Source organism: Ambystoma mexicanum, chromosome 3p, assembly GCF_040938575.1.
Source record: "Ambystoma mexicanum isolate Mex_15411 chromosome 3p, UKY_AmexF1_1, whole genome shotgun sequence".
Classification (NCBI taxonomy): domain Eukaryota; kingdom Metazoa; phylum Chordata; class Amphibia; order Caudata; family Ambystomatidae; genus Ambystoma; species Ambystoma mexicanum.
The window spans coordinates 191912002-191939521 of record NC_090925.1 but is presented as its reverse complement, the minus strand read 5'-3'; the positions used below and the strand labels follow the sequence as shown (position 1 = coordinate 191939521).

Sequence of the window (27520 nt, the reverse complement as noted above, 5' to 3'; positions counted from 1 at the left end):
TCTCTGATCTGCAGACCGTCGGCACTGCTATGGGGAAGTCGCACCCTGACGACAAGGGCACCCACATGCCACGTGTACCTAAGCACACAACCCATAAGACCTCTTTGCATTCGTCAAAGAAAACCTCAATGCCCGTAGGCCCGCTGAACACTTCGGCGGTGCCTTCTGACCCTCGCGCTTCGGCGTCCTCCACGCAACCACACCTGCGGTATGCGAATGGGTTTAAAACTTTCTCTGTAACGAGCGGTTCCCTTAAAACTCCCACTGTCGACCTGCCGCCCAAAGGCGCTCTAACGGCAAAGGACCTGGTGGTGTTGCCAAACGCGGCAGCGTCTACAATTGCGCCAAAATCTACTACATCATTGATGATGCTTCCGAAGCTCTGCGAGAAGCTTTCAGTTACCGTTTTGACGGGGGGGGCTCCAGGGAGACCCCCTCTTCCCGGGTGACTATTCTGAGGCCCCCAACCTCTTTCTAAGGCCTTCTGGGCATCCCTTTCCACCCCCTGACCCTTCAGTTCCCTCAAAACCCAGACTCGGATCAGGGGGATAACCAGGGATCGTGGCACACACCGACGCATAACACTACCCCAGACGTCATCAGTCTGGATACCCCTACTCCTCTACAGAGAGATTTGTTGCCAGTTGAAGACCAAATACAGTTTAACTCCCTCCTTTAAAAAGAGCAGCCAACCATTTTTAGATTGCTACGCACAGTCGCTCCTGACACGGACTTCGTGGAGGACATCCTCAAGGAGAAAGCTCTGGTTAGCCAAGCCATTCCCTTATTAAATTCCATTAAAAGAAGCCCAGCTCGTTCCTTACTGTCTCCTTCCCTTACACAGGCTGTTAACTCCCATGTGGAAACATTGTTTTGCCCAGCCCCCTCTTATCCTCTCTACATTAGGGGCCACACCACACCGGACTCCTTGGTCGTAACAACACTTGGAAGCGGGCAGGGTTACTATCCTCGGCAGAAGCCCCTCCAGACAAGGATTGTAAAAAACTTTGCCCTTGGTAAGTGTGTGTGTCACCTCCTCTGCAGCTTACTCCATGAGTATTGCTTGTTGGCTCTTGTTGCCACGCTGTTTGCGAGCTATAGTGATGTTCAGTGGGGCCTAGTACAGGATGGCCTTCAGGAAGTTCCATAGCCTACACGATAACGCCTGCTGGCAGTCGTGGCCGAAGGTAGTTAAGTTACTCGGGGATATCCTGAAGAATACTCTGGACCCGGCCGAAACCATAGGGCGCATCCTTGCCCAAGGAACTTTACTCATGCATGCCTGGTTGAAGAACTCTGGTTCAAACCTGAACACAAGCCTCCTTAATTAACAAGCCTTTGGAGGAATCCAACCTATTCGGGAAGGTGGCCGACGACGCCCTGGAAAAGCAAAAAAAGGTGCGCGAGGCGTTCATGTCACTTTGCCATATTTCAGCTAAACCATTTCACCAGCTAATGCCTGCCAGTCCTTGCATGGCCAATCCTTCTCTCGCTCGCCCCAAAAGCAGTATGGCTCGGGGGGTGCCCCCTGGTCCTCTGGACAGGGCTCCTCCTGCCAATTTCCAGTATCGGCAAAGAGGCTCTATGGGCAAGAGCAGAGGTAGAAACTCTGCTTCCAGAGGATGCCCGGTCTCCAACTCCAAGTGACTCCTGGTTCGGGTACCCTCCCACGCTTCCCCAGTCGGGGGTCGCCTGTCACCATTTATCCACACTTGGGAGGGGATCACATCAGATCAGTGGTTGCTAAAGACAGTTGCCCACGGGTACTGTGTTCCTCCGACCGCCTCGCTACCACCCACCAAGAAGCAGACGCCTGTCGCCAGAGCACATGCACAGCATGCTGGAAGAAGTTCAGGTCCTGCTGGAAAAGGGCACCATTGAAGTTGCCCCAAGTCTCAGTGTACTTCCTTGTACCCAAAAAGGTACATATCCTGCGAACAAGTATGTCAAACCTCAAAAGTTCAAGATGACAACTCTTCAGGAGGTAATCTCCCCCTGCTGAAGCAGGGGGATTACATAGCCACATTGGCCATGAATTATGCATCATGAATTATGAATCATGATATAGGACACCCACTATCAGTTCAAGCTTCTCCCCTTTGGCATTGCCCCAAGGGTGTTCACAAAGGTACTGGCGGTAGTAGCGGCTTACTTGCGCAGGCAGTCCACCCCATTCTATCCCTACCTTGATGACTGGCTCATAACAAGGAATTCGTATGGAACATGCCTGACAAATACCCAGAAGATGGTAGATCTCCTCTTCAACCTAGGATTCTCCAACAAAAAGAAATCCAGCTTGACCCCAGCCAAGTCAACATTTTCTGGGTGCTCTAATTCGAGCAGAAGACTGGCTTGTCTTCCACTCCGAGAGGGTCCAAAACATGCTGTTCCCAGATCCCTCACTATAGAGCCAGTGACCAAGTGACCGTACGCAAGGCCATGTGGTTGCTGGGGATGATGGCTTCCCAGCGGCCGGTGGGACGAACTAGTGGTTGCCTTGACCGCCCCCGTTCAGTCTCTGCAGTGATGGTCAAGGGAGAACCTTCTATAGGGAAAATACTTCACCACCCCCGCAGTAGAGGCCACTCTCACCACCGGCTCATCTCTGTTGGGGCTCACCTCCTCACACAGCATGCGGACTCCAGCAGTAGCGTCAAATCAAATCAACCTGTTGGAACTGCTAGCTGTGTTGAAGGCTTTCCAGACACACCTCCAGGGCAAGGCAGTTCTAGTCCTCACGGACAGTAACACAGCCATGTACTACTTAAACAAACAAGGGGACACGCACTCTCTAGGGCCATCTAGACCTTCTCAGAACATCTGGAAGTGGGCACTCAAACACAATATATTCCTCCTCTCAACATGTTCCAGGGGAACTTAACGTTCTGGCAGACGTACTCAGCAGAGATGACCCCCCCCCCTCCTACCCATAGAGCACGAGTGGACGCTACAAGAGGACATTTTACTCAACGTCTTTGCAGACTGGGGCTTTCCGGAGATCGACTTGTTAGCCACTCTGGAAAATGCCCAGGCTATGCCCCCAGAAACCCACAGAACCGCTCCAAGGGGGAACTGTCGCTGGATAGCATGGTAAGGGAGAGTTGCCTTCGCCCCTCCCCACCCCCGAATTCCCCTTCTAAACAAGATAGTGCACAAGATGCACCAGGAACCAGTCATGATCCTTGGTACTCCCATCTCATGACAATGTCAGTCTCACCCCCCTAGGAAACTGCCATGCCCTTACAACATGATGTGCCACTATCTGGGATTGACACTACATCCATGCCCCCAAACATTCAACTTAGAAACCTGTCTCCTAAAGTCAGAGTTTAGGCACCTGAAACTCCCCCAGAGTTGCATGGCCATACTTGGGCAGGCACGGAAACCTTCCACCAGACATTGCTACTCCAGTAAGTGGAAGCGCTTGGTTACCTGGTGTAATACCAAAGGTGTCAATCCTATTGATTGCTCTCGTAAAATCATTGTCCTTTACCTAACTCACCTGTTAGATTTCAGGACTGGTTTTCAATTCTCTAAAGGTCTACTTAGCCGCTCTTTCGGTGTACACCACGTCCCAGAGCAAGGTTTTGTGGTGGAAGATTCCTGTGATTAAATCCTTTATGGAGAGGGTAGAGCATCCACAAGCATGGACGTAATCGTATTTCTGATGATTGTATCTGCTTAGATTCACATGCGACTGCCCTTGCTCTCCTCTTGGAGTAGAAGGAACATAGACTTCTTTCACCTTCTGTCTTCTGTACTCGCTCACGCAAACTGTAAGGCTCCTCATGGCAGAAAAAAACGATGGAACCTCGGCGTGTGAGGGATTTTGGGTACACTACACGTCACGTTGGGGGATAGTGTTAGTCACGCCTATGTCCACATCCCTTTCGATCTTTGATAAAAAGATGCAATACTCTGTGATTACCACTAGATGTCAGACTATATGCACAGCATGTGAATCTAAACTGATGCAATCGTCAGAAATACGATTCCTGTGAGTAATGCATGTCATCTGTACGTAATGTTAAGCAATGCTCCCCACACAACATGCCTGTAGTGTTTTGCATCCCATGCCAATGCTGCTTTCAATAACTGAGTAACCCCTCTCTGTGACAATGTCTGTGAAGCAGAATTAAAGGTCACTTCACCCATTTTCACAGCCTCCTGTGTCGAGACTGCTTCCAAGCCCTTAATGCCGGCATCTACCATAATTGTCTTCCTTGTATCCATGTTTTCAGGGCAGGAGCTCCATTTGTGCACTACTTTGCCTTTTTCAAAAGCTACTTGCTGTCTCTCTAGCTAGCCACTCAAACGTCATCCCTTTACTCAATAGTTCCCTTAAACGTTCATCGATCAGCACAAAGTCTTCCATGAATTTAGTGTAAAATGTGCTCAAACCCCAAACCGATAGTAGTTGTTTATAATTCGGCTCTGGTGCATCAATGATGCTCCCGAGCAGTGATTCCTTCGGGCTAATACTTTTTTTAGATAGTCTGTCTCAAATATTCTACTTGTGTTTGATAAAATTTGCATTTTTGTCACTTAACCATCACGCCCTATTCTTTAATGTTTCTCAGCATGGGCGTAAATTTAGGGGGGGGATGGGGGTGTTTGTCCCCCCAACTTTCATGGCACACCATTTTGGCCCCATTCATTTGAATGGGGCACCTTTTCTGCATGTTCCCCCCCCCAACATTTTCAGCAATGTTTCTCCACTGTTTCCCAGTACTTGTCTCAACTTTGTTTCATGTTCCAGCACATCTTAAGTATATCACAATGTCATCTTGAAAATGTCATAACTCCTGGAATACTGTTAAATAACTTGCCTAATAATTTTAGGAAAACTGAGGCTTTTTGATGCTAGTCCAAAGGGCATAATATTGAATTTGAAGTACCCCTGGTGTAATGAATATTGTCAAGTGTTTGCTTTCTTATGTCAACTCAATCTGATGATATGCACTCCTTGGGTCAATAGTTGAACATATTGCAGCATCCTGGATAGTCTGTATCATTTCCGTTTTATATTAGGAAGTGGATGAGCGTCGACCACTATGCTGTTATTTAAACCTCTCAAATCTATGCATAGCCTAGTGGTACTGTTTGGTTTCATTATTAACACACTTTCAGTCTCCTCCAAAACTCCTTGCTTAACCATGTCTTTCAACAAGACTTTTTCAGATGTGCTTACTGTACCTTCATCCATCACTGCTCTCTCCCTTCAGTCTTTGCTGATGTTTGTTCTCTAAAACCTGTTTCATGCAATGTGACCCATTTTTCACATATATTGCATAATTTGTCAGTAGCCCAACATGTTTTGGACACAGCAACATAATCACGTGCTCCGCATTTATAGAATCTAATATTTGCTTTCTTCTTTTCTGTATATTCTTTATTTGAGGGTCTTCCTTTGTCTCCCTTGTTTTCTGTTACACACACACTTGTGTACATGCCTCCATCAATTTTATGTTCTGCTATTTTTCTGCATGCTTCAGATGACCTTTCTATGCTTTTTTGCAATGCGTTTAACTTCCAAGTTGTTGGTTCTGGTTCTTCTCCGTATGTAGTCATTGTGTGTGCACCATGAATTGGTCTCTCAATACTTAAATTTAAGAATTATCAAAAATTGCCAAGTGTTGCTATACCGCTCCATGCTTACCACTACTTCCTCATATACATTTAGCCCTTCACCTGCCTGAGCTTTGAGTATGGGAGGGAGGTTTCTACACACTTCCTGCCCTTACAACCCCATATTATGGATAAATGTGGCCTTTTATTAGAGGCTAATAACAAGCTTCCATCGACCGCTTCTAGATACGTGTCAAATTCCACCTTGTGTGACAGGGCTGTCCGCATCTTAAGTTGGTCTGGTCTGAGTTTTAGTAGTTGGAGCAAAAGCACAGTTCTCCAGCATGGGGTCTGGCATGGATTCACATGCTCATGAATATTCTGCGTCAGACTGGGAATCCTTGGTAAAGAATAAACTTCAGTTTAGTTTCTAAATGGTCTTTCTCCTATAAACCAATCACTTAGCTCTGGGTCAAACTGCCCATAGCCAATGACTGCCCTCTACCTAAACCCCTCCTCTGGCAGCCATCTTCAGATTTTTACTGCACCTTCAATTGTTGGGAGTGCTCGAGTTTTGCTCTTCGAGCTTCCTTGCAGTTTTTCGCTTTTTGACAGGAAATGTCTATTTTTTGGTCAATCGAGCCCTTGTGCTCCATCGCTATTCTTCCGATTTAATGGGGGACCCGTTATTCGGCATCTTTCATCACCCCTCAAGGGCAGAAATCGTCACGTGTTCTTCTTGGAAGCTTCCAGAAGCTCCTCAGGCCTACACCGCGCCGAATCATGTCGGAGAAGGACGGAGCTTCCCTCTTCAAGCTGTGGTTTGCGGAACGTCTATTCGGATGATAAGCATTCCCAGTGCCTGTATTGTCTACACCCGGCTCATAAAGAAGATTGAGATCTGCTGTGGTTTCTCCAAACGCACCATGAAGGATCGACACGTCTGGTTGGTGGTGTGGCTCCAAGCCAGGGCCTCTACCCCGGGTGCTTTTCAGGGGCATGCCTCTTCCGGATCGAGACAACCTGAGCAAGCTTCTAAGTCTCTGGGGGGGCCCAACACAAAGCCAAGCACAGAGTCCGCTTCCGTCTGGGTCACGGCTTCTGCCACGGTCAGGGCGCGTTCATTGTCTCCATCTGCCTCGATCTCCAGCCACCGCTTCGGTTCATCGCCCAAGAGGAAGTCCGCTACCCCTGGGAAGCTGCAGGAAAAGGGTAAGGTTTCCAAGCCGCCTGTGAAGGCCAAGCAGGACAAGGTGTCCGAGCTTCACGTGGAGAGGGCCAGGATGGCCGCCCTGCCTGTGAAGGCCTAGGTGGTCCAAGCAAAATAATCCTCCTCGATCGAGATGGTGGTGGCCTCCCTTTCGAAGGCAAAAGGGGCAGACCCTGACCAGTGTGCCCCGGCGATGACCACAATATCTGTACCAGCCAGGTGAGTCTTCGTTTTAAGCAGATAGTAAAAACCCAGAAAAATAGGATGTCGTTCTGTCCGAGACCAACCCTTCAGGACCTGCAGAAAGTGGGGGGCGGGAGAACTCCAGGGCATGGACTTTTTTTTTTTGTCTGAGGAGGAGAGCCTTCCATCCACACCGTCCATGATAGGGACGACTACGATGAGGACGTCGAGACGGCCGCTGAAGGCGACGACTATAACATTGTCGATACAGATGGGGAGGACGATGTGGGCGCTGGGTCCAGTGATCTGACTCCCCAGGTGCTACCAAGAGATTTGTCACAGGATATCCTCTCGATGCTCCACACGTTAATGTTGGAGATTGAGAGGAGGTTGCCGAGGAATCATCAGCACCAGCGGCACCGCCGGTGACCCTGTTGACACCAGGGCCACCACCGGCGAAGAAGACACCCGACTCCTCCATTCCAACCATTGCTCCCCTCCCCCTTCCATCCCCTGGGGGACAGGGACGGATGCAGCGGCGACTCATACAGACGATAATGCAGGACTGGGAGACCCTGCATCACCGGCACTGAGAGACTCTCCACCGGACGACGTGGGATCTTCCAGCTCACTCCAGAGGGAAAGTAGGAGGGCTTCATGTACCAACGCCGGGAGGAGAAGAGGAAGACTTTACTGTCTGTGCCTGTCCTGGATGAAGTCTGGGATGAAGGGCTAGCGTTACTGAAGAATCCTGCTTCAGCTCCAGCTAAGAGACTGGCTTGAGAAAAAGTACCGGGTGCCAGAGTCTGCGTCCAAGTGTCTTCAGTCTCAACTGTCGCCGCACTCTGTGGTCTTGGGCGGCCGCCAGGAAAAAGTAGTCGAGTTCATCGTCCTATTCATCCGTACCCCCGAACAACGATTGGAAGAAATTGGATACCATGGGTAGGAAGGTAATATACTCGGCGGTGATGATGGTGAAAGCAGCCAACGCCTTGGAGATCGTGGCCAGATGGGACCGGGAGCTTTGGTTCAAGATGGCTCCACTCCTGGATTTCCTACCCGATGACAAGCGGGTTCAAGCTTTGGAGATCCTCCAGGAGGGCGAGGTGGCGTCGGACCACGCCATCACAGTGGCACTGGACATTGCGGACACGGGTTTCTGCCAGATGGGCAGTGGGGATTACATCCGCTGCTGTGGCTGGCTCAAAGCCACCACCTTCAGGCAGGAGGTCCAGACGAGGGTCCTGGACATTCTGTTCGGGCAGATAGTCAATGAATCCCTCCAGGCCATCAAGGCCGACAGACATCCCGTGCCTTAGGCACCCTGCAACAACACAGGCCGTCCTCTCGTTCCTCAGGAGGAAAGTCTAGCAGGTCTTCGAAGGGGGCTCATCCTCTTACCGCCAACCCCCCGCCCCTGCTTTTCGACCCAGGAAGCCAACAGGGGTCGCTCCAAGGCCTTCGGAGGTGGCCCCCGTCGTCGTGAAGGTTCCAGGGCGGCACCCCTACCGCCAAGTAGGACTGAACAGGCCAAGACATCGGGCCCCCACCGCTTCAACACGGTGGGAGGCCGGCTGGTAAACTACGTCAGCGTGTGGGAGACTATCTCGACCGACCGATGGGTGCTAGACGCTCGCGCCCACAGACACACCTTGGCGTTTCAACGAAAGTGTCCCTGAATACCACTGGTGGCCCACAGGAACTACACATCCCTCAGCTGCTGCTGGAGGTTTGGGCCATGTTAAAGATGGGGGCGATAGAGCTGGTTCCAAAGCGACTCCAGGGTTTACTCGAGGTACTTTTTCGTGAGAAAGACCACCGGGGGGATGGAGGCCCATTCTAGACCTATGAAGACTAAATGAGTACATAAAGTCCCAGAAGTTCAGGAAGGTCACGCTGCAGCACTTGCTCGGCTAGCTGGAGGAGGGAGACTTTGTCGTTGTTGGATCTAGAGGACGCGTACTTCCACGTCCCCATACACCAAGGACACCACAAGTTTTTACACTTTGTCGTTCAAGGGAAGCATTACCAGTTCAAGGCTCTTCCTTTCGGACTGAAGTTAGCACCCAGAGTCTTCACCAAGTGCCTGGCTCCGTTGGCGGCCCATCTACGACTGCTAGGGATTACCTGGGCGACTGGCTCATCCGGGCCAGATCAAGGGACATCGCCGTTGACAACACAGCAAGGACCGTCCGCCTACTGACGGAACTGGGGTTCTCTGTAAATTATGCAGAGTCCTGCTTGACTCCATCGCAGGGCGCACTGTTCCTGGGATCCAGGCTCGACAGTGTCCTGCCTGGCATCACCGTTGGAGGAGAGGATATCGGCCATCCTAGGCAAAGTGCAACAGCTGTTGGCACCGAGGATCGCCGCAGTGAGGACCATCAAGTCTCCACTCAGTATGATGTTGTCATGCACATACCTGATTCGGCTTTGCAGGTTGCGGATGCGCCCTCCATACGTCCAGGTGTCCGGAGGCAGAGGCTTCCAGGACAGGATCACGCTCGACGAGGAGTACCATCGAGCGATAAGGTGGTGGGGAGTGCACTCCAATAACACTGGAGGCACGGGACTTCCAGAGTCCCCTGTACCAGGAGAGAGTCGCGAGAGACTTTCCTGCAAGGATGGGGCGACCACACTGGACGTCTTCACGCCAGAGACCTGTGGCTGCGGGAGGAGAAGGCGCTACACACCAACTTTCTGGAACTATGGTCAGTGTTTTGGGCCCTCTAAGTCGTTTCTGCCGTCCCTCAAGGGCAAAGTGGTGAGGGTCTTCAAGGACAATACCACCACAATGTATTACATCCGGAAACAGGGGGCACCAGATCCCCAGCGCGCTCCAAGGAGGCACAGGACTTCTGGGATGTTCCTCATTCCTTTTCACCAGGCAGGAGTAAAGAACACAGTTGCCGACTCTCTCAGCAGGGAACTGCGTTCTTTCCACAAGTGGGAGCTTCGGCAGGACCAAGTGGATAACCTTTTCCTCAAATGGGGCAGTCCCCAGATCGATCTGTTTGCGACGGCGACGAACACCAAGTGCCGGAGGTTCGCCAGCAGGTTCCCCAAGCCGGGGAGCATGAGGGATGCATTCTCATTCCCTTGGGAAGGCCCATTCCTGTATGTGTGTCCCCGTCCCCCCCCCCACCGCCCACATTACCGTTGCTTCAAGTCATCAATCAACTCAGACGGCACCAGTGCAGGATGATCCTTGTCGCACCAGCTTGGCCGACGCAGATCTGGTACCGGGACCTTCTCAGCATGTCAGCCACCCCTCCAGTCAAGCTGGCGGTGGTCGCGGATCTGAACCACGACCCTTGGTCTCTCAACCTGAAGGCCTGGCTCCTGCAGCATTCGAGTTCGGGGGCTACGATACTCGCCAAGGCCAGGGCGTCATCTAATTTAAAATGCTACGGATACAAATGGAAGTGCTTTGCAATTTGGTGCTGTTTGCAGAAGATCAACCCTCGAGGGTCACGGCCCCTCAAGTACTTCCGTTTTTACTGTCATTGGCTAAATCACGGCTGGCTCACGCCTCCAACGTTCATCTGGCTGTCTGCACTGTGGTCGCACCGTCTAGTTAAGGAATTCATCAAGGGACTGTTCTGCTTGTTCCCGTCAGAGAAGGCTCCGGCCTTAGGTGGTGAGATTCAGGCTCTGTCATGCAAGCGGCCTTACTTGACTTTTCATGAGACGAGGGTGGTGCTGCGCACGCACCCCTCCTTCATGCGCCAGCTGAAAGGTCTATGCACTCGCTGGATGTGGCTAGAGCGCTGCACTCACCTACACACGGCCGCCCACTTCTCCCCTGAGGCCATTACATGGATTAGATCTTTCCTTGATGGCAGAACCATGAGGGTTTTTTCTCCCACAGATGCTGCAGACCCCATACCAATCACCTGTGGCGTACCACAGGGTTCCTGTGTCTCCCCTACACTGTATAACATATTTACCAAGCCTCTTTTCGATGATCTGGATCATCTCGGTATCACCTACACTAACTATGCAGATGATACTCAGATCCTCCTTCCGCTTTCTGGAGATTATGGAAAGGATTTGGCCTTGGTGAATAGTGTTTACATCATCATCCAGGCATGGATGGCCACTCATGGACTATGCCTGAATGATGATAAAACTGAACTTATCACCTTGGGCACCACTGCCAGCCTAAATAAATTAAGCCCAGCCTACTCATCCTTCATGATCGATGGCAACACGATCAAAGTGGGACACAAAGTCAAAACATTGGGCTTCTACCTTGACTCCAACTTCTCCTTCAACAGACAGGTGAACTCACTAGCCTCCTCCACGGCTTACATGTGTAAATTGATCCGTGCAGCCAAACCTTTTCTATCCGATACCAGCTGCCTGACCCTGGCCAGAGCCCTCATACTATCCCGCTTAGACTACTGTAACGCGCTTTATCTTGGGTCATCCAAAGCCACCACCAGCAAACTACAAATCCTCCAGAATAATGCACTCCGAGCAGCACTGGGCATCTCCAGAAGAGACCACACCACATCACAGCACACAGACCGCAGAACAACTGGACCCCTATCGCAGACAAAATCTCTCTAAAAACTGCTTCACTCACCCACAAGTCCCTCAATAACGCGGCCCCCATCTACCTGACCGACAGATTTCACAGACAGACATCCTTGAGACCGACAAGGACAGCATATAGAGACTGCCTCTCCGTCCCTAACTACAAACGCTCTACGATAGGAGGCAACAGCTTCCCAGTGAAAGCAGCTAAACTATGGAACTCCCTACCACCCACTCTTAGAATGGACTTACCCTACCAAAAATTCCGTTCCAAGATGATGTCTTGGCTGAAGACAGCCGCTGTCTAAACAAACTGAGCTAGGTTCTGCTCCTCCCTCTTGTCACTTGGACACACCGGACACACAATTGTTAACTGTATATATGTATATATTCTTGCTTTTCTTCCATCATTTCTGTGTATATGCCATGTATATATTTTATTGTCTGCAACTAAGCTTTGAGTTTCTGGAAAACTTCTCAGCTTTTTGTGACCTTTGGTCCTGTGAACCATGGGAAGGCCCTGTCCAAGGCTTCCATTTCCAGGTGGCTCTCCGGCTGTATTACTCACTGTCACCGGTTGGCAAACCGCCCCTGCCTGGTCGCCCCCGAGCCCATTCTACAAGAGCGATCGCTGCTACTACGGTGTTCCTGTCTGGTGTGCCCCTGCTGGACGTTTGCAGGGCTGCTACGTGGAGGTCTACACATAGCTTCACGAAATTCTACTGCATCGACGTGGATTCCAGAGAGGAGTCCAGAGTCGGCTAAGCAGTGCTGCGCAACCTGTCCGCTTGAAGGTGAGCCTGGTGAGGAGGTAGGAGATTGCTTCTGTTGAGCCTTTCCACCTCCTGTGGTTGTGCATGGGTGTACTGCTATGTATTCTTGATTCCTAAGCATGCGATTCCATGCTAGACTCCATGCTGGAGAAATTGTTCTCCAGCATTGGTCAGGCATGGATTCTCATGCGAACCCTCCCAACTGCCCCTCTGCGGCTCTTCTCTTGGTCCTACTGCCACTTCACGTGCTATCAAATCTGAAGATGGCTGCCAAAGGAGGGGCTTAGGTAGAGGACAGTCATTGGCTAGGGGCAGTATGACCCAGAGCTCGGGGATTGGTTTATAGGAGAAAGACAGTTTAGAAAGGAAACAAACTGTTTTTTCTTTACCGAATATTCCCAGCCTAATGACAGGGAATATTAATGAGCATGTGAATCCATGCTGGAGAACAGTTACATGCAAGTAACTTGGTCCATATCATTTATTTTATTCTTGGGGTATTTATAATGTGCCTATACACAATGTGTTTCGAGGCGCCACAGGTGGGAGAACAGGGAGGAACAAAAAACGATCCTACTAGGCCTTGTGACATTCCGATCGTGCAAGTGCAGTAAAGAGAAGTGTAGGGAGTGGGAGTGCCGGTCAGGGCCGGAACGGCCCTTGAGAAAACTGGGGAGGCTATGGGGGGGAAGCAGTTTGTGGATCTTCCTTCCCCTGCACTCTTTGTGCGAGGTAAGGGGCTACAAGGGTGCAGGCTTAGCCTGGCTAGTGTGTAGGGGGGGCGGAGGGTAACTGCAGGTAGCGGGTGGTAGGGGGGGGGTCAGGGAAGACCAAGTACCATGGTAGACTGGACTAGGGCGGCCTCTTGCCCTGTAAGATTCTGAAGGAACCAGGCAGCCAGTCAAGAGGCAGAAGGGGTGTATAGCAGGGAAGGGGGAGAGGGAATTAAGAAGAGAAAAGGAAGGTCTTGAGAAATGCTGGAACTTAAGGGGACCCGGCTCAAGTCTAAGCGGGGCAGAGAGGCCATTCCAGCATGAGGCGCCTGCGGAGGAGAGAGATCTACTCCCCACTCTTTGCTTGGAAAAGCATCTGATCTGCAGAGTTAGAGCTAGGCGGCCGAAGGGTTTCTAGCAGTGAGGTATTAAGGGAGAGAGAGTTGGATGTAGCGGGGCCCCAGGACCGAGAAGGCCTTGTGGATGATGCAGACTGTCTTGAGCCTGATCCTCGCAGAAACCGGTAGCCAGTGGAGAGATTTTAGGGCTGGGGAGATGCGGTCCCTGGGCTTGAGGCCAAGGATAAGTATTGCTGTCCTGGATTTGTTGAAGGGTGGGGGAATGGGGGGGGGGGAGTAGTTGGGCAGATTGAGGAAGAGGCTTTTGCAGTAGTCCACTCTGACTTGGGTTCAGTATATGGCTGTACTGTAGACCTTGTACTTGTCCATTTTACTGGAACATATATGCTCGGCAATGTTGTCTCTGTGGGTTTATTATTCAACTCCTCTAGTCTCTTCCTTCCTCTGGCTATAAATGGCCATACTGTGTCTGCTATCAGTTGTGCTCATGCAGAGATTTTCTCAGTTTGCTCTTGTCTTTATTGTTGTTGGAAATAAGGGTTTCTTATACAGCTGTTTCTGTTGGCTTTCTTCCAACTCTACTTGTCTTTCCACGACATCCACTTCCTTCATTTGGATCTTTACTTTATTTATAGTGAGATTTCCTATAGTAGGCAGTCTTTTATTCTCCCATGCTTGGGATTGTGGTTCTGCAGCCATTGACACTAGGCCTGGTGTATGTGCATTCAATGTTTGCTTACGTGTGGTTGTCAGTAACCTTTTTTCATTTTTCTCCAGCATGGGGTCTGGCATGGATTCACATGCTCATGAATATTCCCCGTCAGGCCGGGAATCCTCGGTATAGAAAAAATCAGTATCGGTTTCGTTTCTGATCTGTCTTTCTCAGTAGTAACCAATCACTGGTCTCTGGGTCATACTGCCCCCAGCCAATGACTGCCCTCTCCCCTGGCAGCCAGCCTCAGATTTTTACCGCACGTTCAAATGTTGGGAGTCCTCGTGCTTAACTCTCGAGCTTTTGCTGCGTTTTCGCGCTTTTTCAGGAGATTTTCTCATTTTTTCGGTTAAATGGAGCCTCAAGCTCCACCCTTTCTACTTCCGATCAACGGGGATCCGTTTCAGAGTTTCTACGCCCCCCAAGAGTGAAGATTTCATCGAGTTACGCTTTTGGAGGATTCCAGAAGTTCCGAGGCCTACTGCAGACATGGCCCAGGAGAAAGGGAGCTCGACGCCCGGGAAGCTATTCAGGGCCTGCCCTGGATGCCAGCTTCAGAACGTTTTTCAAGGAGGACGAGCATTTGTTATGCCTCTACTGTCCAAAAACAACAGGGAGAGCTTATAAAGCTAAGCACGGTACGACCGTGTTTGTCCTTTTAACCGTTAACGGGATCACATGGGGTAACACAAAAACAACGGTTTTATAGGAAAAAATAGTATTCGAGGTGCATCGAATGTATGCCAAACAAATAAATAAGTTGAAGTGCTCACACTCGATTACATGAAAAGGAGGGCCACCTGGCTCGGCGTACCTAGCCCTAAGGAAGAACACCCTGACCCTAACGGGGTGCCTCTCCCTGGGTTGCGCGTGATGTATCGCCTACTAAAAAGATATAGAGGAGAGTACTGTCCCTCAACCTTCTATACTGGTGGCGGTGTCTGAGAACAGACACAAGTAGTCCAACAGGGACATCTAAAAAGTGGTAGACTTCAGCAGGTTGGGCAGCATGCAACAAAACTGTATATTAGATTTTGGGGCTGCTAAAATGTGTGGATACAACCTACCAAACAGGTCGACTGCTTATATTCCATCCAGAATGTATAACTTTAATGATTCCCGTAGGACATTGTGGTTGGAGTTTGGAGCAGTGCTGCTGGAGACACCACTGGAGGGTGCGATAAAAACAAACCCAGCCTAAGGGCTGAAGGGCTAAAAAAATGGCTCTTGTAAAAAGGGTGGTGTAGCTCGCTCTATTAAGGTGAGTGTGCTACAGTAAGCAATTTATTTAAGAGTGCAGTCTCTAAAGTTGGTGTGGAAGAGATCACGGGTAGGTCATGAGAGCCCTCATGACCAAGAAAGGTCGACCGGTTTCGATGGCATGGGAAATGCAAACCATCTTCTTCAGGACCGTGACTTGAAATGCAAGCAAAATTGCCAAATGTTCAGGTAAATGCTGAACAAGGGGATGCTGGTGTCTCCTCTTCGCAGAAATCTCTAAACATAAGGTCTGTTTAGGAGGCGAGGGATGACACTGGTTCGTTTAAATCATCATGCCGGTAGGAGGAATCAAAAAAACCCGCACAATTGGGTGAAAATGTGCCTATTAAGCTGTAACTGCTGGGCTCTGGAAGATCTGTGTGCTGTATCGAGCTGCTCGATTGTGCGGGTTTTTTTGATTCCTCCTACCGGCATGATGATTTAAACGAACCAGTGTCATCCCTCGCCTCCTAAACAGACCTTATGTTTAGAGATTTCGGCGAAGAGGAGACACCAGCATCCCCTTGTTCAGCATTTACCTGAACATTTGGCAATTTTGCTTGCATTTCAAGTCACGGTCCTGAAGAAGATGGTTTGAATTTCCCATGCCATCGAAACCGGTCAACCTTTCTTGGTCATGAGGGCTCTCATGACCTACCCGTGATCTCTTCCACACCAACTTTAGAGACTGCACTCTTAAATAAATTGCTTACTGTAGCACACTCGCCTTAATAGAGCGAGCTACACCACCCTTTTTACAAGAGCCATTTTTTTAGCCCTTCAGCCCTTAGGCTGGGTTTGTTTTTATCGCACCCTCCAGTGGTGTCTCCAGCAGCACTGCTCCAAACTCCAACCACAATGTCCTACGGGAATCATTAAAGTTATACATTCTGGATGGAATATAAGCAGTCGACCTGTTTGGTAGGTTGTATCCACACATTTTAGCAGCCCCAAAATCTAATATACAGTTTTGTTGCATGCTGCCCAACCTGCTGAAGTCTACCACTTTTTAGATGTCCCTGTTGGACTACTTGTGTCTGTTCTCAGACACCGCCACCAGTATAGAAGGTTGAGGGACAGTACTCTCCTCTATATCTTTTTAGTAGGCGATACATCACGCGCAACCCAGGGAGAGGCACCCCGTTAGGGTCAAGGTGTTCTTCCTTAGGGCTAGGTACGCCGAGCCAGGTGGCCCTCCTTTTCATGTAATCGAGTGTGAGCACTTCAACTTATTTATTTGTTTGGCATGCCTCTACTGTCTCCATGAGGACAAGACGCACAAGGAAAAGGACTGCGCGTTTTGTGGAAACATGTCGGAGCGGACCATGAAGGATCGCCACCTCCGTCTCGCCAACTGGCTGGAAGGTAAGAGGCCGCCAGGCGAGAAGAAGAAGTCAGAGCGGTCTTCTAAGTCCTGTGAGGGTGCTCCGGCGACGGGGGCCCAACAAAAGGCTAAGCACCGCGAGTCCGCGGGCACCGGGAGCGCCGAACGGTCCGGCTCCTTGGCTGCCAGGCAGGGCGCACCCTCCCCTGCGCCATCGACCACGAGCCAACGCTCTGGCTCGGGTAAGAGGAAGTCCGAGAACCCAGCAAAGCTTCTGGAGAGGCCCCGGTCGATCTCGAAGACTCCAGCAGAGAGGGAGCGAGGCTCGGACCCTCCCCCCAAGGTGAAGGCCCCAGGCGTACAGAAGGCGACGTTGGCCGTAATTCACCCTACTAGGACCTCGATTGAGGATGTCGCCGTGGCCCTGGCTCAGCCTGTGGAGGCTACACCAATGGAGGCGCCCTCAGGTACCAGAGTCTCCCTGCCACCGCGGAGGGAGTCGTCTTTCAGGCCCATCGAGAAGACCCCCACGAAAGTCCTCGTTGGAAAAGCGGGGGAGGGGGTGGTGGCCGTTGTGGATACGGACACGACCTCTGAAGAGGAGCTCATCCAAGTCGTGGAGGAGACCCAGCCCATAGGGAGAGATCCCGACGAGGGCGACGACGAGGGCAACGGTGACGCAGACGAGGCTCCTCAAGAGCCCTCGCTCCCGTCGTTTCCGGCGCCGAAGGACACCTCGGCAGCCATTTTGTCAACAATCCAGTCCTTATGCTCGGAGATAAGGACTAGGTTACCCCTTCCCCCGACGGAGGAGCCTGAGCCAGACCCGACGGAGGATCCGGAACCAGGACCTTCGGGGAGCCCACTGCTTAAGAGGAGGACGCATCCTAGGCCTCCTCTCCCGCCTCTGCGGCCTTCTCTGCCTTCCCCCCCGGTCCACTACCCACGGGGATGATGCAGGCATGGACACGACTACGATGGGTACGGATGACGGAGGGTTTTCGAAGGGTTTTCGGAAGACATCACAGCCGTTTGTGAACTTTGGACCTGTGAATCAAGGGAAGGCTCTCTCGAAGACTTCCATTTCCAGATGGCTCTCCGGCTCATCATGCACTGTCACCGGTTGGCAAACCGACTGTTGCCAGGCCGTCCGAGGGCCCATTCGTCCAGAGCGATCGCTGCTTCTACGGCGTTCCTGTCTGGTGTGCCCCTGCTCGACAATTGCAGGGCTGCTACGTGGAGGTCGATGCACACCTTCACGAGATTCTACTGCGTTGACCGGGATTCCAGGGAGGAGTCCAGAGTCGGCCAGGCAGTGCTGCGCAACCTGTTCGCCTAAGGTGAGCCTGGTGAGGAGGTAAGAGTTGCTTAATATTGAGTTGTTGTATTGCTTGATATTGAGCCTTTTGCCACCTCCCGTGGTTGTGCATGTGTATACTGCTATGTATTCTTATATTCATGAGCATGTGAATCCATGCCAGACCCCATGCTGGAGAAGGAACAAGTTACTTACCTGTAACTTTTGTTCTCCAGCATGGGTCTGGCATGGATTCACATGCGAACCCTCCCGCCTACCCCTCTGCGGCTCTTCACTTGGTCATACTGTCACTTCACGTGCTACCAAATCTGAGGATGGCTGCCAGGGGTGGGGCTTAGGGAGAGGGCAGTCATTGGCTGGGGGCAGTATGACCCAGAGACCAGTGATTGGTTACTACTGAGAAAGACAGATCAGAAACGAAACTGATACTGATTTTTTTTCTATACCGAGGATTCCCGGCCTGACGGGGAATATTCATGAGCATGTGAATCCATGCCAGACCCATGCTGGAGAACAACAGTTACAGGTAAGTAACTTGTTCCATACTCTGCCGACGCTGTCTCCGGCTTTTCGATTTGCTTGTTACCACAAGTGTATGCGTATTACTGATTACATCCATCTCAAGTTAATGCATTCCGTTATCAGATCTCCTAGGGACTGGAATTACTATAAAGGGTCTGGGTGCTTTTGTGGGTGTCATGCGTATATTAGGTGGATATACTGGGATTGGAACGCTTCATACACCAATAAAAAATGCAGTTCTGATCATTAATGACAATAAAATGATTAATTACACACATACATTATGCCCCTGTAGGTTAGGCGGCAGCATTTACGTCCAGGGAACTGTGACCGGCTCTCCAGTCTGATCTGCTTCATTCCCGAAGACATGCTGTGTCCTTGTCAGTACAAAATAAAAGTAAAATAAAACAAATTAAATCTTTGACCCTTCTCTTTCGATCTGTCCCTCGGCGGAAAGTTTAAAATCTTCTCAAATAGTTCTGCTGATGGTTAGAAAGTTCGATTTGCATCACAATACCGTGCAGGAGCGCATGCCTTTCTGTGCGGAATTTGCTGGGGCTCTGATGTATGTCAACATCGATCGGTCTTCCCACAAGCTCTGGAAAACCCTCAATTAGGTGGAAGAACACAGTGCTTGCCAACCGGCTGTCTTCTGGTGATAGGAACAGTTGCCCTGTCGTTGCTGGAATTTGGGACCGCTTGCTTTTCCCTTCACTGTGAACACTGTCTGTAATTTCCGTTTGCTTGGAGAGCCACTTGTATAACTATGCTATTTTGAATGATGCCAAGGCGTTCTGCATTTGCTGGATCTCGAAGAAAAGTTCATACGTCTGTCGTTCTCCCGACAAGTTCTGGGCACTCTTCGATTAGGCAAAAGAGCAATACGTTGATAAAATCATTCGCTTCCTTCTCCACTTGGGACGTTTGGCTTTTTCCTCGCTGTGCTTTGGAAGTAGGAGGAACTGCTCTGCAATCACAGTGAGAAATCTCCATAGTTTTTTCGTTTTCAGGATCTTTAAGAAAGTCAGTGACACTCGTGAGCCTCCCCACCACTGACTGGTACGATCTTGGCATTAGATCGAAGTAGGTCACCACAATTTTGGTGATGTCCTTACTGTAGGACACCATAAGTGATTCCGAACAAGGTTATCGTGCAGAAAGAGTCAGGATACTGTTTTGTTCTTCCAGCTTGTGTCCTCGATCAAAATTTCGCATGTTCTCTTTTCCTTATTAAGGCTTCAGTGTGCCTCAGTCCAAAGTTCAAATTTTCCAGGCGGTGTTGTGGTTTATAAATGCAATCGTGTCTGCATTGCTCCTCTGTTGTGCTACACATTAATATTGTCCACATATTGTAAAACACTCTCTAATGTAATATTGCTTATGTCTATCTGCAGGACTCTGTTAAAAATAGGAGACTCGCAGTACCCCTGGGGTAGCCTTGTGCTGTTCAGATGCATCTCTCTGAACATGAATGACGTCAGTTCTTGTGAGTCACGGTGCAAAGGGATTGAGAAAAATGCATTTTTCAAGTCAATCACAGTGAAATATTTTGTCTCAACAGGTATATTACATAGAATTGTATCTGGGTTCGGGACTAAAGGGAACTCGGCCTCAACAATATAATTTATCGGCCTTTGACCTTGAATTGGCCTCCAAGACCCCCCTTTTGATTTTTTGATAGGGTAAACCGCAGTGTTGCATGAAGACTCTGATGTCACTAAGATGCCTTGCTCCATCATAGCCGAAATTGTCTTAAAAATCCCTTCATCTGCCTCTCTGGACATGGGATACTGTTGTGCTTTTGGTAGAATTGCTCCTGGCTTCAGTTTAATCTTCACTTCTCCGACTCAATAGGCCTACGTCATAGGGTCCCCTGGTCCACACTGAAACAGGCACCTGGGCCATGTCATTCGCGAAATATTCAGGGCGGTTCTGTGCTAACATCATTCTCTGAGGCACTTCTCTTTTGATCATCTTCACCCAAAGGTGAGGCTCACCTCCACTGTTTCTCCTCCGTCTGCTTGTTCATCAAACAGATCGTCATCAGTGACGTCAATATATACCCCTCTTCAATGGTGATTACTGTGCACCATTGTCGGCCTTCATCATGACCATCGATCAAAACCACTTTCCCTTGTACTGCAGCTGGGTGTATCACCAAGGGAAATACTTGTCCCCTTTCCTCATGCATAGGTATTCTTGGACTGAACAAAAATTCATCTGGGGTCCGTTTAGTTTCAGTAAGGCCTGGCAACTCTGCCATTAGCACGCGCATTCCATATGCGAATTTTTCTGGCTCTAATGGAATGGCTCTCATGGCTGTGTGTCCTGTGTTTGCTCTAATCATTTCGCATACGTTTGAATAGTGCATTTCTGAAGTTGAGCAGAATATGCCCTCCGAGATTGTCCTATTCAGTTTTGTCATTAGATCTCGACCCAAAATGCTTACTGGGGTTTGTTGTGAATATAATAGAGGCACATTCATCTCACATTCTCCTATAGAGACTAGAAGTGCGTTTGTAAAGGGAACACGACTTGTAGCTCCTGTGAAACTGAGTATTTATAGCATCGCCCGACAAGGAAAACTTGTATACATGAACGTGTTGCACACATGTCAACTAAGAAGGAATATTCTTTATCCCCTATAACGATATCCACCCTTGGTTCACGGTGAGAGTCTGGTGGCACTGATGGGATAGAACACATCAGGGTTCCCAGTGAGCTGTCCTAGTCCATATATCATTTTTTCTCACCTTGGGCGAATGGACTTCCCCCATCGCCGGTGTTACTCCTCATACCAGGGTTCACGATCTGCTCTGTGCTCACTGTCTGACGGTTGCATTCTAGACTAGCTAGGCGTTTGTCTAACTTTTTGCCCGTGTATGTGGCGTGCAAGTATGTTGTCATATGTTGCAAAACTGCTTTAGATAATGACCCCCGCCCCCTGTGGCCAAGGCATAAACATTTTGTGGGCGGTTCCTTTAACCCATTCTGCACTGTATTTTGTCAGCTTAGGTGTATGCTTCGGCAACTGTTTGCACATGTGTGCTAATGGAGTTATGTCTTCCATGCTTAAATCTGTTCCCTTTCCCTTATATATATCTGGTCAATGCTTTACGTGACTTAACCAATTCTAACAATATGAGCGAGCACCAATCGCTGCAAGCTCCAATCCTGATTTTTCCACAAAATGTTACATCTTCTGTTTTACTCAATAAATATCAATTCGTGTGCTACAATATCTGTTATTTAATCGCGTAAATCTTATGTCAGTTCCTCTAAGGAAAATTTTGACTTATGACGTCACAACAATCAACAAATAAGACAGGCGTTAACAGACTAGACGAACTCCAGCTGGTCACATGTACTTCTGCCTCTAAAATGACCCCGACATGGAGTTTAAACGTATCCCTTTCACAGTGTCTTTAATCGTAGTGGTGGCCTATTTGTTCCCCTTTATTTGGGACTCTGGATACAAGTTTCTTCTAGCCGCTTGTATTAAAAGCGTAGGAATAAGGCGGATATCCTCTTTTCGGGTGTCCTCCCCGGTACCCTCTCTCTGTCTAATTTATTCTTAAATCCATATATATTCTACTTCTGACTATACATTTTGTTTTTTCCTGCTTCCCTCCGTTACCTTTTCCCTTACTTGTTCTAAGGCATGCACTTTGCCAAAGCATTAGTCTTTTTCATGCACCATTCGCATGTTTCCTCTCGGGGTCACCGCCTTTTCTCCCTCTCTTCTCCCGCTCAGCTGCCCGTAGGAGTGGGAAGGGGTTATGTGGGGAACACTGGTCCCTTCAGACCTCGTTCTGCAGATTTTATTTTTATTCTACCACTGTCTACGGGGAGCTTCAGTCTACTCATCCGAATGGCAAAGGACTTGTGATATTGGCGAGGACCGAGTTACTTTATGTCGACGGTCAATGGGTGTCTTTGTCTAATCGATAACCATCCTCTGCTACCAATTGTGCTCCGAGACCCCCGATCGGCCCATATAGTCGGAGTTTGCTCAGAAGCACTTTAAAACAAGATAGCAGCACCTGTGAGATGGATGGGGGTGCAGATATATACTTCAACACCAATCGGTAAGGAATTCAACTGTTTGGCAAAGGGAGTCTGTTTAACAAAAAAACGGCATTGGTGCGATCTTCCTTCTCGCTTCAACTCCAATTAACTTCATAAAAATCATAACATTTATACTGAAAACTCATCATTGACATGTAACACTCAAAAGTTGACATGCAATTCTATTGGTTCAGATAAGGTAAGTTTACTATATGTACTATATCTGAATATGGTAACGGAGTGAGGGTTTGGGTAAACACTGTCAGGTGGGCATCTAAGCCCTTCCTTCAAAAATGACTACTGCAGACGTCACTGAAAGTAAGACGTCCCATTGGTTCTACTAACTATAGGACCTTAGATTACTTAGTCCATTGTGATTGGGTTGGGACCAACCCCATGCATACTTTTTCATTTTGCTTAGCAGCATGCTGAATGGTTGGCCAGGTGCAGGGTGCCCCTCAACTCACCCAGCCTTCCTCCAATCAATCATCACTTTAGTGGCTATGTGTCAATTATTTTGCTGTGGTGGGCCTCGAGAGTGCATCTTCTGTCTAGATATCTTCTCCTGGCTCACAGCCATGCGTAGGTGTGGGGCCTTGCTTCTGTCTGTTCGGCTGGTCACGTGATTCAGACACAGTGGATTTGCCTTTTCTTCAACAATTTGTGTATTTAATTTTTTGTTCACTCGCCACCTGCCTTTGCCTTCTTATCTTACCCCTTCAAAGCAGCATATTCTGGTCCTTGCTTCAGTTAATTGTATCTACTGCTCGTTCATTTTGATGGATACGACCTTGGTTCCCTAGTCACGAGTTGCCTCTGCTGAGTTTTGTTTCTGCTGCTCAGCTCCTGATTCCGTTGAATGTGAAACCTTTCTCGAATGGCCTTAGTAATTTTTGTTTCTTCTTTTTGTTCAAAGTGGAAGTATACTTTATATAAAGTGCTTTGTTTGAGGTAGATATGTATATGGCGCTTGCTGAACTATCCCTCCACTAAGCATAGCAAGCAGCACGATTTTCTTAGCTTTCTTGCGGTTCCAAGCACATGTACAGGTGTAAACAGGTCAAATATCTTTGCCATGCTTACAGCTTAAGCTTCTTGCATTTGACATCGCTTTCACACTCTATGTTCACGATATCCTTGTTCATGGCGTTTCGTCTCTTTGCGTCATTCTCTGGTTGTCATTTCTTCTACATGTGAGTCAGTCTGGGTTCTCGTGACCTCACCATTTGTCTTCCATTATGACCTTTTTGGTTTCTTCAGGGACTGTACTCGGGCGATCTTCGGTTCGTCTCATTTGTTGATATGGCTTGCTCAATGGGTACCTTACTGTCCATTGTTTCCTCAGTACTGGTACTTCAATAGGCATTGTTATTCTGATAGGTACTGGGCAGAGCCCCACTGCGGCTCTCTGCTGGTTTATTTGCTTATCATGCGTCGCATATCTCGGTGTTGACGTTCCTGGTACTTCAAAATGGATGGTTGGAGTGCAAGCTGTATTTGGGTACTCCTCTACAGTTGCCCGCAGAATTTTACAAGAAATACAAAGACACGCTGGCCCGGCGATTGCTAGAAATATGAGAGGGGACGGTTACCACAGAGCCTATCGGATTCTGTCAAAATACCTATATTAAAACCAGGGAAACCGCCCCTTGAGTGTGGCTCCTACAGACCGATCTTCCCAATGAACAAGGACTCCAATTGTGACTGCAGCCTTGGCGAATCGGCTCAAGCGAGTCATACCTGCGCTAGTACACCCGGACCAAACGGGATATGTACCGGGGAGGAACACAACATGGAATCTGCGTAGACTCCATCACGTAGTAGATGGCACAAACCAGAAACCGGGAGAATGCGCGGTTGCGTCACTTGATGCTATAAAGGCATTTGATTCAGTTAATTGGATCTGGCTCCTGAGTGTGCTTGCCCATTTTGGGATAGGGGAGGGTTACATTCGTTGGATTAAACTCCTTTACTAGGGTAACATTTCGGAAGGGTGGAAAATTTGTAGGGATACAAAGCAGGGATGCCCACTATACCTGATGCTATAGATATATTTCTGATGCTTGTTAATCTGCTTAGAATCACATGCTGTGCATATGGTCCGACATCCAGTGATAACCGCAGAGTTTTGGCCGCTTGTCTTTCGGGGGACAGAAAGGGGACGTCGGCATAGGCATGTCTGAAACACTATCCCTATCGTGACGTGTGTAGTACCCAAAATCCCTCACGCGCCGAGGTCCCTCAGATTGTTTTTTTCCGCCCAGATAACTGGTCGCCCTATAGCGGAGCTCTTAATGAGACATTTTTTATCTTACCGAATTGTCGGTTATTCCCCGTTAAGTCACTTCGCCCATCAAGAACATCTTAGACGAAGACTACGGGGGAATCGTCTACGGCTGTGGGTTGCGGCGCCTAAGATCCGGCATTCGGACTTCCACATGGTCGGGCCTTCTGGCCGGCCTACACAGTAGGGAGAGTGGGCTCGGGATTTGCCATACTTTTATTATGTCTTTCCTCTTTTTCACTGCTTTCCTTTTTGGTCTGGTCACCCTTCCCTTCTGCTATGGAAAGGACTCCATTTAGATTCTGCCCTGTGTGTAGGGTCAGATATCCGTGGAAAGACGAGCACACGTCGTGTAACGCTTGTCTCCCCCTAGAGCACGACGAAAGGCGGTGTTCGGCGTGTAAACTCCTTAAACCCTTAAGGAGCGCCGGTTGAAGCGGTGGGCTGCGTACGAAATGTCACGCGTGGAGCCTCCCTCCCCTGCCGCGACACCAGCCGAAAGTGACGGGGGTACATCGGATGACCAAACGTCCAACGCAGACGTTATAGACCTTGTGGCGGACTATTCTAGGGCCGCCGTCCCCGACCCTTCCAGGCTCGACTACGGTCTTGCTACAGGGACCACACCCGGCGACAGGGGCGTAAAATCGCACCGCACAAAGCACACAACACAAGCGCCCTCCTCGACGACTTCGTCGAAGAAGGCAAAAGCGCCAACGGGTCCACCGGAAACTTCGGCGGTGCCCACGGATCGATCTGATCCAAAGCCTTCCCCGCATCCGCAGCAGCGCATGACGACTGGGCATAGCAAACATAACGAGGGCGCTACTCCCCAAATTACACGCGCTGAGGTTTCCGTACAAGAAACTTTGGCGGTTTCCAAGGCCCGTACAGGCCCGAAAACTACGAGTAGGCCTCTACCCCAGAAGCCATCCGCTGGCCCTTCTGGAGCCGCGGAAGATATTTTCACTGCCGACACATCAGAGGAGTTGTCTCCCGAAGATTCGGTGACTATCTGTAAAAGCATCAATAGGATTGCTACGGCGGTGGGCCTAGTACCGGTTCTGGCCACAGTTATGGGCCAATCTGCCGAAAAGTTTTCCACTGATTGGGAAGATGATCCCGAAGTCTCTTAAGAAGAAAGCCAGGTACCCCTCTCAAGCACCCTGAGGAGATCCTCTCAACGCCTTAGGACGGAGAGCACGGTTCCTACTCAGCTACTCCTATGTGCGAAAATGGGTTGCCCCACCTGCATCAGCCATTATTGGGTTTTAGGAGTGAGGCCCAATGTATTGAGGAGTTCTGGGCAGGAGGAAAAAAGTAAAGTTCCATGGTGCTAGCTTTTCAGTTACCTAGATTTTATTTTGAAGGGTAATTGGCAGGCTGAGGAGTCAGAGAAAAACATTAATAGGACTCACTTTATTTTGTTTCCCTATGGAGCGTATATATGATGTCCAGATTTCTGATGAACTGCCACGATTTCTTTACAAAGTCATTTATGTTGAACCAATGACCCTACCTTGCATAGGCTTGGGGTTGTGTTTTTTTTTGATTGTGGCAAACTGCCCTAGCCCACATTTAAACCGTTTTTTTTTTTTTGTCCCAGCCGCCAATGTTAAGGAAGCGGGGGGGGGACCCCTCGCCCCAGACCTCTCGCCCCAAAATACCAAACATGGGGAGCGGGGGGGGACACCCCTGCTCTCCCTGTTCAATATTTTGGAAAGTACGCCGGCAAAGTGCGCCGAAGGTCAAATCGCAAGTGAAAAACAAGCAAATGTTGCATGCGAGCAGACCTTTTCAAACACATTGGCTAATTCCCCTTGCATATAGTTGTCTTCATTATATTTTCTAACTATAAGCTTTTTGACCCTCAACCACCACTTGCGTTAACAATCTTTCCTCGGATATACACTTGATACAGTTTTCAAGGTTTTTTGATTTATTGTCAGCTTGTGATTGTGTGAGCCGTCTCATTATAGGGAACTGTTGCTTCTTAAAATATGTGGAGGATTTACAATTTTACTCAACCCATGTGCATATTTGTTTTGTGTTATCTGACCGTGGAAAAACCAAGATCTCTGGGATTAACCCAGTTTCCTGATATACACGGTTACTACCACAGCCCATCAAAATAAAGGATATGCTGGAGGGGTGGGGATAAACCTGCACTCTGTATTATCAGTGTTCTGTACTCCAGATAAATGAAGATCCATCATGCTGAAAGAATAGTTATTCACTGTAATTTAATTCCAAGATTATCGCCATTAAATTAAACCATAGTCTAACCTTCCCAGTGAGTAAAAGAGAGTGAGATCCCTTATGTATAGTTCTCCATTGCTTCACGAATAGGCTCACGCTTTATAAATCTCGTCTGTAGGAAGATCATTCCCTAGCAGTATGCGAAAAAATAAACTTAGTGTTACTTTGATTTGTGAAGGGAATGTTGAGTAGCTTAGGTGTTTTACAATGATCCAGGCTTTAACAAGCTTGCCAATCTTTCTACTGGTTTTTTCCTTGTGTAATACTAGATTCACAGTTGTTGCATGTCAATACAGAATCATTTATTCGTCAGTAAAATAAAAATGGCCCTGCAACTAGGACAGGCAGCACTTATCTACTTTAAATACGTTTTCTCTCTTACTAAAATATCCAATATTCTGTGTCTGTAAATGTAATGTGGATGG

General features: G+C 49.0%; 1 protein-coding gene across 1 annotated transcript in view; it reads left to right on the top strand.

Annotated features, from left to right (window-relative positions):
- The window catches only part of LPCAT3 (lysophosphatidylcholine acyltransferase 3), a 754956-nt gene that overhangs the window by 145171 nt on the left and 582265 nt on the right, over window positions 1-27520 (top strand). The gene's annotated exons all lie outside the window — the stretch shown is intronic.